We start from the raw sequence: 12,215 nt of genomic DNA, 5'->3' as shown, positions 1-12,215 counted from the left end.
CTCTATATCATATCATTGAAAAAAATTAATTTTTAGATAGAAATACTGAAATTCAGTTGTTCTGATTAGTCAGCCTAAAAGATGACACAACTTTGTACTTTTACCCATGGATATGCCACTAACAAATAATATCAAAATTACAATGGGCCAAAGTCGACAATTACATTCATACATAGCATACAAAAGTTTCTTCTACTACTTGGCATGAAAGGAAATGGTGAACTGCAAATGCCAAGTCATGGTAACATCAAGTAGTTAGACCTTCGAAAAATGTAACTTTGGTTCCCTGCAACCACGAAGTGCCTATGAATTCCCCAACATTTTTGTCAAAATATTGGAACAGATATTTGAATAAAGAAAAACTGAAGACAATGGAAAAATATTGGTAGCCAATCAATTTAGAAACTAAAAATTTCAATTTAATCAAAAATTTTATATTACATGATTCCCGAAGAACAATAAAATATTGGGAATGCTATGTAACTAATGTCTACCTCTGTCACCTAATGTTGGGATTCACCCCCACCCTCAGTCACATAGCCTATTCTACATTTCCAACAAGACATAGATATGATTTGTTTTGTTGTTGAGTGTAAGGAAAATTATTTACTTGATCTTCAAAAGGAAAAAAAAAATATTTACGACATAGGCCAACTCCTATATATATTTATTTCAATTTTAAATTATTTGGTGTAGGAGCACCTAAGTAGAAAGGAATACTAGGAGGTTACAAGAGGATAGAATTTGTATTATGAATTTTATAGTGTTTTCAATGTATTAGGAGTCTATTTGAATCATAAGTAAGGCTATGTGAAGCCATTTGTATGACATTGTTAATATTGTCTTGTTAAGGTCCTAATTTGGTCAAGAACGTTAGAATATGAAAGAATGACTAATAAAGGGTAAAATGGATGTAAAATAGCTACTAAAATTTATTTTAGGGTAATTGAATGTCCATGCAAATATTTATTAAGTTTCGAGTTAAATTTTCAAATTTGTCACATTGACATAAAAAAATTGTAATGCAAAATTGCACGAAATGCATAAAACATTGTAAAAGGTGCAATTATGTTGTAAAGGGTAGGGTTATTGGTTCAAAGGGTGGTTGGGAAATTATAAAGTACCCCAACTAGTATAAAATCATTGTATGTGTGTTCCGAACAATGAATGGAAAGAGGAAGATCATTTTGAATCAATTAACGTCTTCAAAATGTGTTTTTTTGATTGGTGTTAACTATATTTATGTTGAGTCTAGGTTGTGTATGGACCACTACAGCCTAGAAATATCATACAAAGTGTTTATTGTTTAAATTAAGATGAATAAGCTTCATTTTAGTTTTTTTTGGAATGATTATTTGGACAAATGAATAAGTTATGAGTATTTTGGTGAAAGTGGTTGTTTGTCGATTTGAGAATCCCATCATATTGAAGGGTTTGGTATGAAAGAATTTGGACAAGTTTGAGAACCTAAATGGATTCATTGGAAAGATATGTGAATCCACTTTTATTCCCTTTTGGTTTGAGTCAATTGTATGCAGATTTGTGAAAGCTGTGGACAGTTTAGCAAAAAGAAGTTTTTGTATACCTCTAATGGAGTTGCAGACAATGATTTGTTCTCTCATAATAATTTATACATTGAAATAATTAATGGATTAGATATTATGAAACTATATTCGTATATGGTTACAACTTGATAAATTCATTTTGTGTAATTTGAATTTGTCTTGGGAAAGATATTGGATGCCCTAGGCAATGTCACAAGTTTTGTTTCTCATTTATGATAGTAAAACTGGGCCTTGGTGCAGAGACTATAACTTGAAAATGATTTATTTAGATTGGGCTCAATTAAATGGATATGATTTAGATTTATTCTTAATTTCAATCAATATTAACTAATTTTAATTAACCCTGTGTAGACTACAATGGAAACATAATATGACGAAACAAGCTCTCTTATTTTGGATACACAATACCAAGTAGTGTGGAAGTTTACTATCCATATTCCATTTCTAGATAATTGCATCACTAGTTGTCCATTGTGAAGTATTTCCTATCTATCACAAGTTATGGATTTCTACAATTAATTCTATGTAAATTGTCTTGTAACAAAGATGAGCCATTTTAATAGAAAGTTGTATGACTCCCATCTCATAAAGGGTCCATAATATTTGTCAAAAAGCCTAAGGTAGTTGAGGATTGAATTGAAAATCTAAGTTTACCACTCAACTAGTGGCCTCTTACATATTCTATTTTTTTAGACGAAGGACCAATGTTCCAAAATTTATTTTGGACTTTATACCCAATGCTATTTATACATAGACAAGATCTTACTAATAAAAATCCTTCCATATTTTCACAAAGCTATAGTTGGATTTTTGTCTCAATTCATTTCTTGGGATATATTTTCCTTGCTATTGACTTGCTCTATTTTCTCCATCTCAAGCCCTATATTTTCCTTTCTATTGGTCTACTCTATTTTCTCAAACTTAAGACCTATTATACTTGGTTACAATATATCTCTACTTTTCTTCATCTAACTTCAGGCAAGAACTTCAACGCATTGTATCTCTTGTGAAGAAAAAATACTAGAAAAAAATATAAGAAGCATCCAAATAGATAAGAAAAATAAAATCTAAAAAAAAAGTCTACAATCAAAATCATGAAAGTATATATAAGTTAATAAAGTAATTCAATTTTCAATAAAGTAAATAATTGTGTGCTTAATAAAGCATTAAAAAAATCCATCTCTCACTATAAAACGTTATATATATATATATATATATATAGAAATTGCTCAATCTATCAAAAAATTATTTTTAAACAAACTCCAATTAATCTAGCCTAACTACCCATCTCGCTAATTCCAATTGAGGCTTACCCTGTACATTATTAGCCTGAAGCCAGACCGATCAACACATTAGACAGAGTAAACTATTCCAGAGAAGTGCTAATAATTTCTTAAAAGCCTTCATGACTCTTTTTCTGCTTCCCTCAACTAATTCCCTCGAGTGTGACAACCACTATATCTCCACCGTTTTCGAGGTGCAAGTATATTTGTACCACTTTCCTCTCCTCCCCGTTTAGCTCCTTTCCCTCCCGATAGCAGAAATAATTAGTCTCGCGTACATATCCCAATAGCTTGGCCTTCCTGAATGTAAGATCAGGAAACTCTGAAGAGTTTAGAATGGGCTCCATGACACAGCTAACGCTACCTTGTATAAATATTTCTCCCGGCCTTGCCTGCAAATAGTCATTTTTGTAAGTAATTAACATGAACATTAGTATAAATTCAAAAAACTCTGAATTTGTGAAAGTTTTTATTACCTTGATATTTATAGATTGAATACAAGACTTGAGAGCTGATATGGTGTCACATACGAACTCCACTACTTCCAATCCTTCCACTTTCTCAAAACTTTGTATAACGGACTCCTTCCAGTGGGTCTGTCGAAGACATAGATGCTTCAATGAATTGCAGTGTTGCAGGCCTTCTATTTTCTTAACTTTGGGGCATTTTATCAGTCTAAAGTATTCCAGCGAAGCCAAATCGGCAAAGCTTGACAGCTCTTCAAACTACGAACAATATTGTATTAGCAGCTTCTCAAGGCGTACGAGACCACTAAGAGAGCTGATGTTCTTCAGCACTTCGCAATGGTAGATTGACAGCGTTTGCAGGGTCAATGGCAGTCTCTCTATCTCAATTAAATGGTGATTTTTAGGAAACTTGTCTTTTTGAACGATGCTATTGTCCTCGACCTCAAAATTTTTGAAGTTGGGCCAACAGTCACTGGAAATTGATAGCATGGAGACTGGTTTGCAGTCTTCTTCCTCAGCACCAAATTCCATTGTACCTTCGAAACTTAGAATTTCAATCTTTTTCAACGAGGGAAAGTGAACAAGAGAAGTCTACAAGCCTTTCATCACCTGGCTCTCAATTTTGAGCGACCATAAGTTGACCAGTTGACCAATGTTACTTGGTGAGCTTCTCAACTTAATGCAACCCGTTAGATCTAATTTTGTCAATGATGCCTGATTCTTAATTTGATTAGGAAAATCTTCTAATTCTTCACAACTGCTGAATCCCAAGTACTTGAGCTTTTCGATGCCTTCAAATACATCTAAGTTTAGTTTAAGCTTAGCACAACCTTGTAAATTTAGATGCTCCAGGTGTATCAGCCTCTTGAATGAATCTGGCAAAGTTCTCAACTGCTTGCACAGTCCCAGATTTATGTGCTTCAATCTGTTTAAATTGTCAAAACCCTCAGGTAGTGAGGATAACATTTCACGACCTGATAAATCCAGATATAAGAGGTGTATCAGCTACCCGAAAGAGTCCAGCGACGTGCTCAACTGGCTATAGCAAATTAGACTTATGCGCTTCAATCTATTTTAATTACCAAAACCAATAGGTAGCGAGGACAAACCATTAGTAGTTGAGGAGAATGGAATCTCTAGATCTTCCAAGTGTGTCAACTACTTGAAAGAATCTGGTAAAGTGCTCAACTGCTCGCAAAACGTTAGACTTAAATACTTCAATCTTACTAAATTCCCAAAGCCATTAGGCAGTGAGGAGAGCATTTCACATTTGGATAATCGCAGATGTTTCATCTTTATCAGCTGCTGGAAAGAATTTGGCAAAGTGCTCAACTATGGGCAAGATAGCATTAAATACTTCAAATCTTTTAAATTGCCAAAACCAGCTGGCAGTGAAGATAACTTTGGACAGTACAAATATAAATGCTTGAGCGAATGCAGGCCATAGAACTCTTCTGGCAAACTGCTACCACTAAAACAAAGGGAAAGCATTTTAAGATTTTGAAGACGTCCTATTGAGGTTTGAAGCCATTGCAATTTGAAAGAGAAACGTACGATAAGCTTTCTCAATTGCAGAGGAGGCTGCACGCAAACATCATTATACTCAATTCAGTTCATTATTCTGCTGAATTCAATGGAGAAAAATATAAACTATCAAAAAGCTGTTACATAAAAACCATGGATTCAAACTACTTACATCCACATTGACCTGCCACAACTCCTCCAAGTCATTAGCATCATCAAGCCCTAAAACACTTAAATGTCTTAATGGAAGCCAAGATGAAAGATTTCTTAATGAACGGGTATGCCAGCGAAGCCAAACAAGATGCTCGGATAAATATGCAAACTCTTCCGTGAACTCATTGCTTTGCGCATGAAGTATATTTAGTTTTCTTGAGGTTCGCATTAGCTAATGAGCGTACTCTTTGAAGGCCACAAAAGTAGCTGGTGGTTTTATCCCTCTAATTTGTATTTCTTTCTAAATGAAAAATACCAGAATACAAGCTATTTCAATCAACTCTGCCGCAAGCAGAGGCAGAGAAAACAACAAACTATTATTTTTATGATATCACTAAGAAATAATTAAAGGGGAGCCAGTAATACATTTACCTGGAAATGTAGTATATTATGAATCTGCTGTGGACGCCAAAGCCGATATGATGAGTGCTCACTTGCCATCTCTCTTCCCATGTCCCTCAGATGATCGTGCATCCGTATCTTCTTCTCATTGAAGGTGTTATGTTTCTCGGAAACCAGCTCCACAAGACACTTATTTACAAGTGTTTGTAATCCGTGCAGGCCACTCCAACCCGATCCATCCCATAGTGCTATAGTTGTGCTTTTGCATTCGCCGATGAGAAAACAAGACGCATCCACGAACATCTCTCTATCTTCTTTATCCAGAGCATCATAGCTAACCTGTAGCCTTTTTGTGATGTCGCTAGGCAATATTCTTGAGATTTTATCTAATTGGGATTCCCAGTAAGCAATGGAATCCTCACCATGTAGCTGTCCCCCTAATACCTTCAGAGATAACGGCAAACCATCGCAAACCTGGACGAATTTGTCAACCAGAGTGTCGAATCTGGTGGGTGGAGAAGACTTCTGAAAAGCATGCCTGCAGAATAAATTCTTCGCTACTGAGCTCTCAAGTCTTGGCACTTCGTAAATGTTTGAGATACCCATCGATTTAAGAACACCCCTTTTGCGGGACGTCAGAATTACCATACTTTGGGATCCGAGGTTGAGTTTATTTTTCAAAAGAGCATACAACTGATCGATGTGATCCAGGTGATCCAAAACAATGAGGGCCCGAATAGAGCTCAAACAATTTGTGAGTACCACTTTGCCTTCGTCGACACCGTCTAATGACAAATTTTCAACGCCAAGGTCTGTAAGAAGCTTTTTCTACTTCACAGGCAGAGCATTTCTGGATGTCGCATCCCGCACGTCGGGAACAAAACCGCATTTCTGAAATGAGCGAAAGTTTCTGTTGAAGAGCTCTTTGGCCAAAGTGGATTTCCCAATGCCACCCATGCCCACGATCCCCGTGAGTTTTTCACTGTCTTCTTCACTTGTGACTGATTCGACAAAACCTTGCAGTAGTTCATCCAAACCAAGTGGATATTCGGCTACATGTATGGGATCTATTTTCATTAATCCCAATGCTCTATTCACAATGTTCTTCAAAACTTCGGCCTCGACCCTAAACATTATGGGCGAAAAATAAAAATCAAAACAAAACACACAACACGAATTAAGTAGAACCTATATATTGTAGAATCTGAAAACAGGTAAAGAATAGAGATTATAATACAGCACACAAAACAACAATTATTTCCACGCACTAATTAAAACTACATTACAATCATTTAAAACGAATATATTGCGTGTTCTCCAACGCTACAAACTCCTTCTACGCAGATATTCACTCTATCATAAACAATGCAAACTGATACAATTTTTTCAGTTCCTCTTGCATGAGCAGATAAATATTAAAGAATATATAGAATACAAAAAATTATCAATTCCTCATGCATCACATTTCTCAACATATATGGAATACAGAACTTGACTATCGAGGAGAAAAAGAAACAATACATACTTATTATTGTTAACCTGTAAGCCGGAAAGGGATGAAATTTTGTGTATTGCTGCTTTCCACTGCTCAAGCCTTTCCTTGGTGTATCTACCTTTCTTTGCATGTTGTGAGAACGCATCGGCATATATTCCTTTTTCTTGATCAATATATCTGAGATCAGAGGGATGAACCTGATAGAAAATGGGAACGATTGTAGCAGGGGCTCTGATTTTGAGCATGTAAGCAAGCTCATCCAGACACCATGAGGATTGGGCATAGTTGGGAGAGAAAATGGCAATGTGAAGAGAGGCACTGTTCATTGCTGCTTGTATTTGTCTCTGTATCACATCGCCTGGCCGAATTGCACCTACATCGAGGAAAGCGCGGAATCCCTTGCTATCAAGGGTTTCCTTAATTTTTTCGGTGAATGTGTATTTCGTATCGCTTCCGCGATGGTTAATGAAAATCTGCCAGAGCTCCGTGGACGCAGACTCGGAGAATGGTGGGAACTGGTCAAATATGTTTTGGCGATCAGCCTCATGTAGCGTTTGCCGGCTGAGTTCAATAGCTCGCATCAACCTGCGGAATGGAATGAGGCAGATCTGTGCCAAGATGTTTAGAATGGACAGACACCATTCCTGCAACAAGTTAGGGATCTCCATTAAAAAGTTCCCATTTTGCCTGGGCCTTGAAGAAGGTTCAGGCTGCTCAAAAGCATCTTCCAGTTCAGGCTGCTCAATAGTGTCTTCGAGCTCAGGCTGCTCAGAATTGGAAGCCATTTCAAAGGATCCAAATTAACCTTAATACAGAGAAGAGACAGAACCACGGTCGCAAATAGAGGGAAACAACGCTATGCGAGAAGAAAATAAAGATTTGGAGAAGAAGAAGAGCGAAAACATAGAAAATGGCCTGTCCAAAACCACGTGAGTTCGTACAAATTTTTACAAAGAAGCGTCTACGTTGAAGACGGCTACCTATGGATGCGGCAATGTTTGCGTAGATTGCACCATACATAAAATAGCATAACTATAATTGCAACAAACGTAGATATATAAATAGTCTAAATTAATAGATGGTAACATGGATGACAATGGATGACCATGCAAGCGCTCTGGGGCACCGGCTATCTAATTGATTATTTTTAATGTATCATGCACATTTTAGGCATCATGGCATACGTAGGCATTATGGCTATAACAAGTGATGAAAGTGGAAGTAAAACATTTATGAGAACCATGCACTATCCTATCTTGCAACTGTGAGGCAACTTAGGGAAAAATACCTGATTTAGAGAAAACAGTTTCCCATACCATATAGAGAAAAATACCTCATACAGGGAAATATTTAATATTCACCCCAAAAATCAATCAAAAAGATTTAAATATAAATTGATATAACATATATTCAGTAATCTTGAACTTTTAGAGTTCATCATGGAATTTTTTTATTTTTATTTTTTAAATTTGCAAGTCAAAAATCATACTCATAATCTTCTAAATAAAGCATAACCAAATCTTAGAAATATTTTGTAGTCTAAGAGTCTTGCACAATTACTATTGTAATTGCTTGATACTTGGACAACATGACATGTTGGATGTAATCTTATGATTCTATTATGAGAAATTGGTGTTTTGTGGATTAATTGTTATATTATTGATATGTGGTTAATTGTTGACGGCTAGGATTTGGGGATTCTCCTACCTTTTATAGCATCAGTTTTACTTCTAAATGTTATTTAAAAATTAAAATGTTGTAAAGATAGACAAAGTTTAAGAGAGATTTAAAACATAAAATATAATAGTAATTTAATAACTATATTTAAATATCAACGCATTTAAGAAAGATAGATCTAAAATTTATATAGAATACATCTTCACCAATCCATAAAATAACAAATATAAAATTAATTTAAAAATAATATTATTTATTTTGAATTTTTCTAAACTAATATACAAATTTTCTTTATGTTATTATTACTTATTGCAATTGCTCTAATATATTTCTATTTTATCTTTTCAATGAATTATAAGTATATCAAATATGATTTAAAAACTTCAATTGTTGATTGCTAATAAGTAAGCCAAAATACATAATAATAAACAAGCATTCACTTAATTGAGAATTAAAGTCAATTGAAAATGTCTCAAGTAAATAGAAAAGCGCGGTTTGGAGACACGTGGTGGATGGAAATGAAGCAACACTACTAAGTACAAAATATCTGTCTATTCTTCAAATGTACCTTCTTTGTTGATCTCGTCAAGGATAATAATGAGAGTGATAATAAAACTCTTACTTTTCTTTTCTCCTTTTCTTCTTTATAATCAAATTTTCATCTATGATCTATCCCATTTGAGATTATGTAAATGCAATAGTGATTCGATTTACTCTATGATAATACATATTTTGCTAATCTTAACTAATTTTTGTCCAATATTTTTGCAAATGCATTTGTGAATTCTGGGTTTAACACCAATTCTTTGGGTCAAATTTTTGTGCCAGAGCAAACCATGACATCCATCAGACCATCATGTGAAAGTGTGATTAAAAATACATCTTGAAAAATTCTCGCTATATCTTCTAGAATTCTCACTATCATTTTCTAGCACGGGTGGATTAGTTCATGTTAAAGTTGTCAATAATCTTTAAGATGAGTTAAGTGCAGGTGAAAATAAAAGAAGAAATAAATTAATGAACAAAAAAGAGAGGAAAAATAGGAACATATAAGAAGACACAACAAAAACATGAAGCACACCATGATGGTTACTAATTCAATTTCATTATAACTTTCCACAAATAGCACAAAAGCACTGTGTGTTCTAGAAGCTTGCTTTACTATAACCTTAATGTAAACTTTTCAAACATGTAACATGTTCACACACCAAGTTATAAACGTATAACATCTTCTATTTTCTAGCAAACACAAATTCATATTCTATATTCCCCAAAAGAGAGGGACTATAGAGCTAGGGGAGACAACCAAGTAGCCGCCCAAGCTAACTTCGAGCAACTAAGACTTTCAATCCATATGTTAAAATCTGTCAATTTTTTTCAATGAAGAACCATAGGTGATTGAAGAGCTTAAATCTAACCCTTTAGATTTTCCACATTTACGAAGCTCACTGTAGAACTTGTGTAGTGTGAGGTGGTCTAAAAGTGTCATTTCCAAATGTTCAACCATAACCCATTATGTTCATACCCATATGAGCACTCACCAAAAATATAGTACTTTTTGCACACATGAACCAATCAAGCTAAAAAATGGTTGAAACTATTAGTACTTGTGTGATTACTATTGGTACATATGCTATCATTTTTCAAACTTTTGTGAACAATAACTGAGAGAATCTATAACAAGAGCTCCAGGAGAGTTTAAGTCCCCGTCTTATGTTATAGGTGAAATATATTACAATTTTTTAATATTATAAAGTATTAAATATAAGTGCAAGGAGGAGATTTTTTTAAGATAAATTGTTCTGTATCAAGTAATTTTGAGAAAATTAACGTAACAATGATGAATTAATTTAATATAGAAATGTTAAAAATATAATGTTAATTGATTAATAAGTGTACTGATAATTTGATTTCGATAATGTAATGATGAAAAATTCAAAAAATTTATAATAAATATAAACATGATTTGTGAAGAAAATAAATTTATATTTGCATTCAGATGTTACTTTGAATTTTGAACTTAAAAATAAATTATAAAAGCCATTAAGTTGTGAGTTTTGAAAAACTTCCTCTAATTTTGACTCAACTATTGCAATTAATTTAATTACTGTTTAATTGAATTTATTTTAATTATATTTATTTTTAACTTTTCCTTAATCTGAAGTTGTTTATTGGCTGAGTTGAATTTTGCAAAAGATTTTATTATTTTTTCAATTGAAAAAAATAACAATTATAGAATTTCTAAAAAAATTTGAAAAGTTTTTTTTGAAGAGTATCGAATATACCATTTTCTGTTTAAACGTTCCCATGTATGAACATACAAATCTTCAAATACCATGGTTTGCCCAAAGCTATAATGGAGCTAAAGATTGTTTCCCTTTGTACCCAAGATACGAGGAAATCGACATTTTAATCACAAATTTAAATAGTTGTACATTTAGATCATGCTGATGAGTAAGTTAAAATAAAATAACTAGCCACAAAGACGTTTAAATGATTGGCATTTATGCAATAAATCATACCTTACTCTGACGTCGTGTCCGATTGCATTGAAAACCAGACACCCTTGGTAGACAGAGAAGACAAATTAAATAATTTATTTTATCATTTTTAATTAGCCACATTGCGTGTGAAATATTCAAATGGCTTGTCGAGTACGAGGGCAATTCGACACAAAATCCAAAGTTAAGATCTTCAACAAGATGTGGCTTTAAATTTATTCTTCAATGCTGTGGATTGATTACGATTTGACAGCTGAGGAGATGACATAAATAGCTGGTAAGGTACTTGGAATTAATCTCCAATAAATCAACTGCATTAATAATCGAACCTGCTGCCATCGAATTACAATCTTGTCAGCTCTGTCTACAGATGTTAATTTTTGCTCAATAATAATATTCATAAAATGAATAAAACCTCAAAAAAAATAGTGTTAGCGAATAATAAATTTATAATTAACATATAATAATTTTTTTTTTAATATAATTCCTCAAACTTTGCAATATGATAGGCTGTTACCAAGAAAAAAGAAATTAGGGGGTGAAAACAAAACATTAGTTCCCTGCCTTTTTGACTAATAATAGACATAGTAGTCATTAGAATGTGGGCCACTATTAGATCATCTCCCCTAGTCCAACTCTGATTGGTGAACTATTTCTAATAAAATAATAATAATTAAAGATAATTATCTTACCTATCGACATGGAAAAAAGATCACAATTCAAATCTGCACAAGAATGCTCACTGGAAAGTTTTAGAGGAAGGATTTTGAAAGTTGGGGAAAGGTGGAACCATGGATGTAAGGGGAATCAAAAGTCTTATCAATAGTCCTCATCCGGTAAAAGTCACGGAGGGAAGATTCAATGTATGAAGAGAAAAACAAAAATCCAACAAACCGTACTCATCTACCTGCTTCACATCATAATCGTCAGTGCCAATGTAGTCAACAAGTTGGGGAAAATTGGAAAGTAGAAGTCTTATCAAGACTATTCACCCAGTTGTCTCGCATCACACTTGTCGAGAAATTTGCAATCTTATCGACCGTAGTCATCCATCCGTCTCCCAGTAAAATAGTGGACACAGACAAATTCTTTACCACTGTCGCATTGCAGGATAATTCTTGACTACAAAGGATTAATTAACTGACGGT

General features: G+C 33.9%; 1 pseudogene; it reads right to left on the bottom strand.

The window, feature by feature from the left end:
* Positions 1–2,831: 2,831 nt before the first annotated feature.
* Positions 2,832–7,674, bottom strand: LOC149545833 (disease resistance protein Roq1-like; annotated as a pseudogene).
* Between the last annotated feature and the right edge of the window lie 4,541 nt (positions 7,675–12,215).

Source organism: Cupressus sempervirens, chromosome 7 (assembly GCF_028749045.1).
Source record: "Cupressus sempervirens isolate cs-2001-9-10 chromosome 7, ASM2874904v1, whole genome shotgun sequence".
NCBI classification, from domain to species: domain Eukaryota; kingdom Viridiplantae; phylum Streptophyta; class Pinopsida; order Cupressales; family Cupressaceae; genus Cupressus; species Cupressus sempervirens.
The sequence above is the reverse complement of the archived record's forward strand: the minus strand, read 5'-3'. Positions and strand labels throughout refer to the sequence as shown.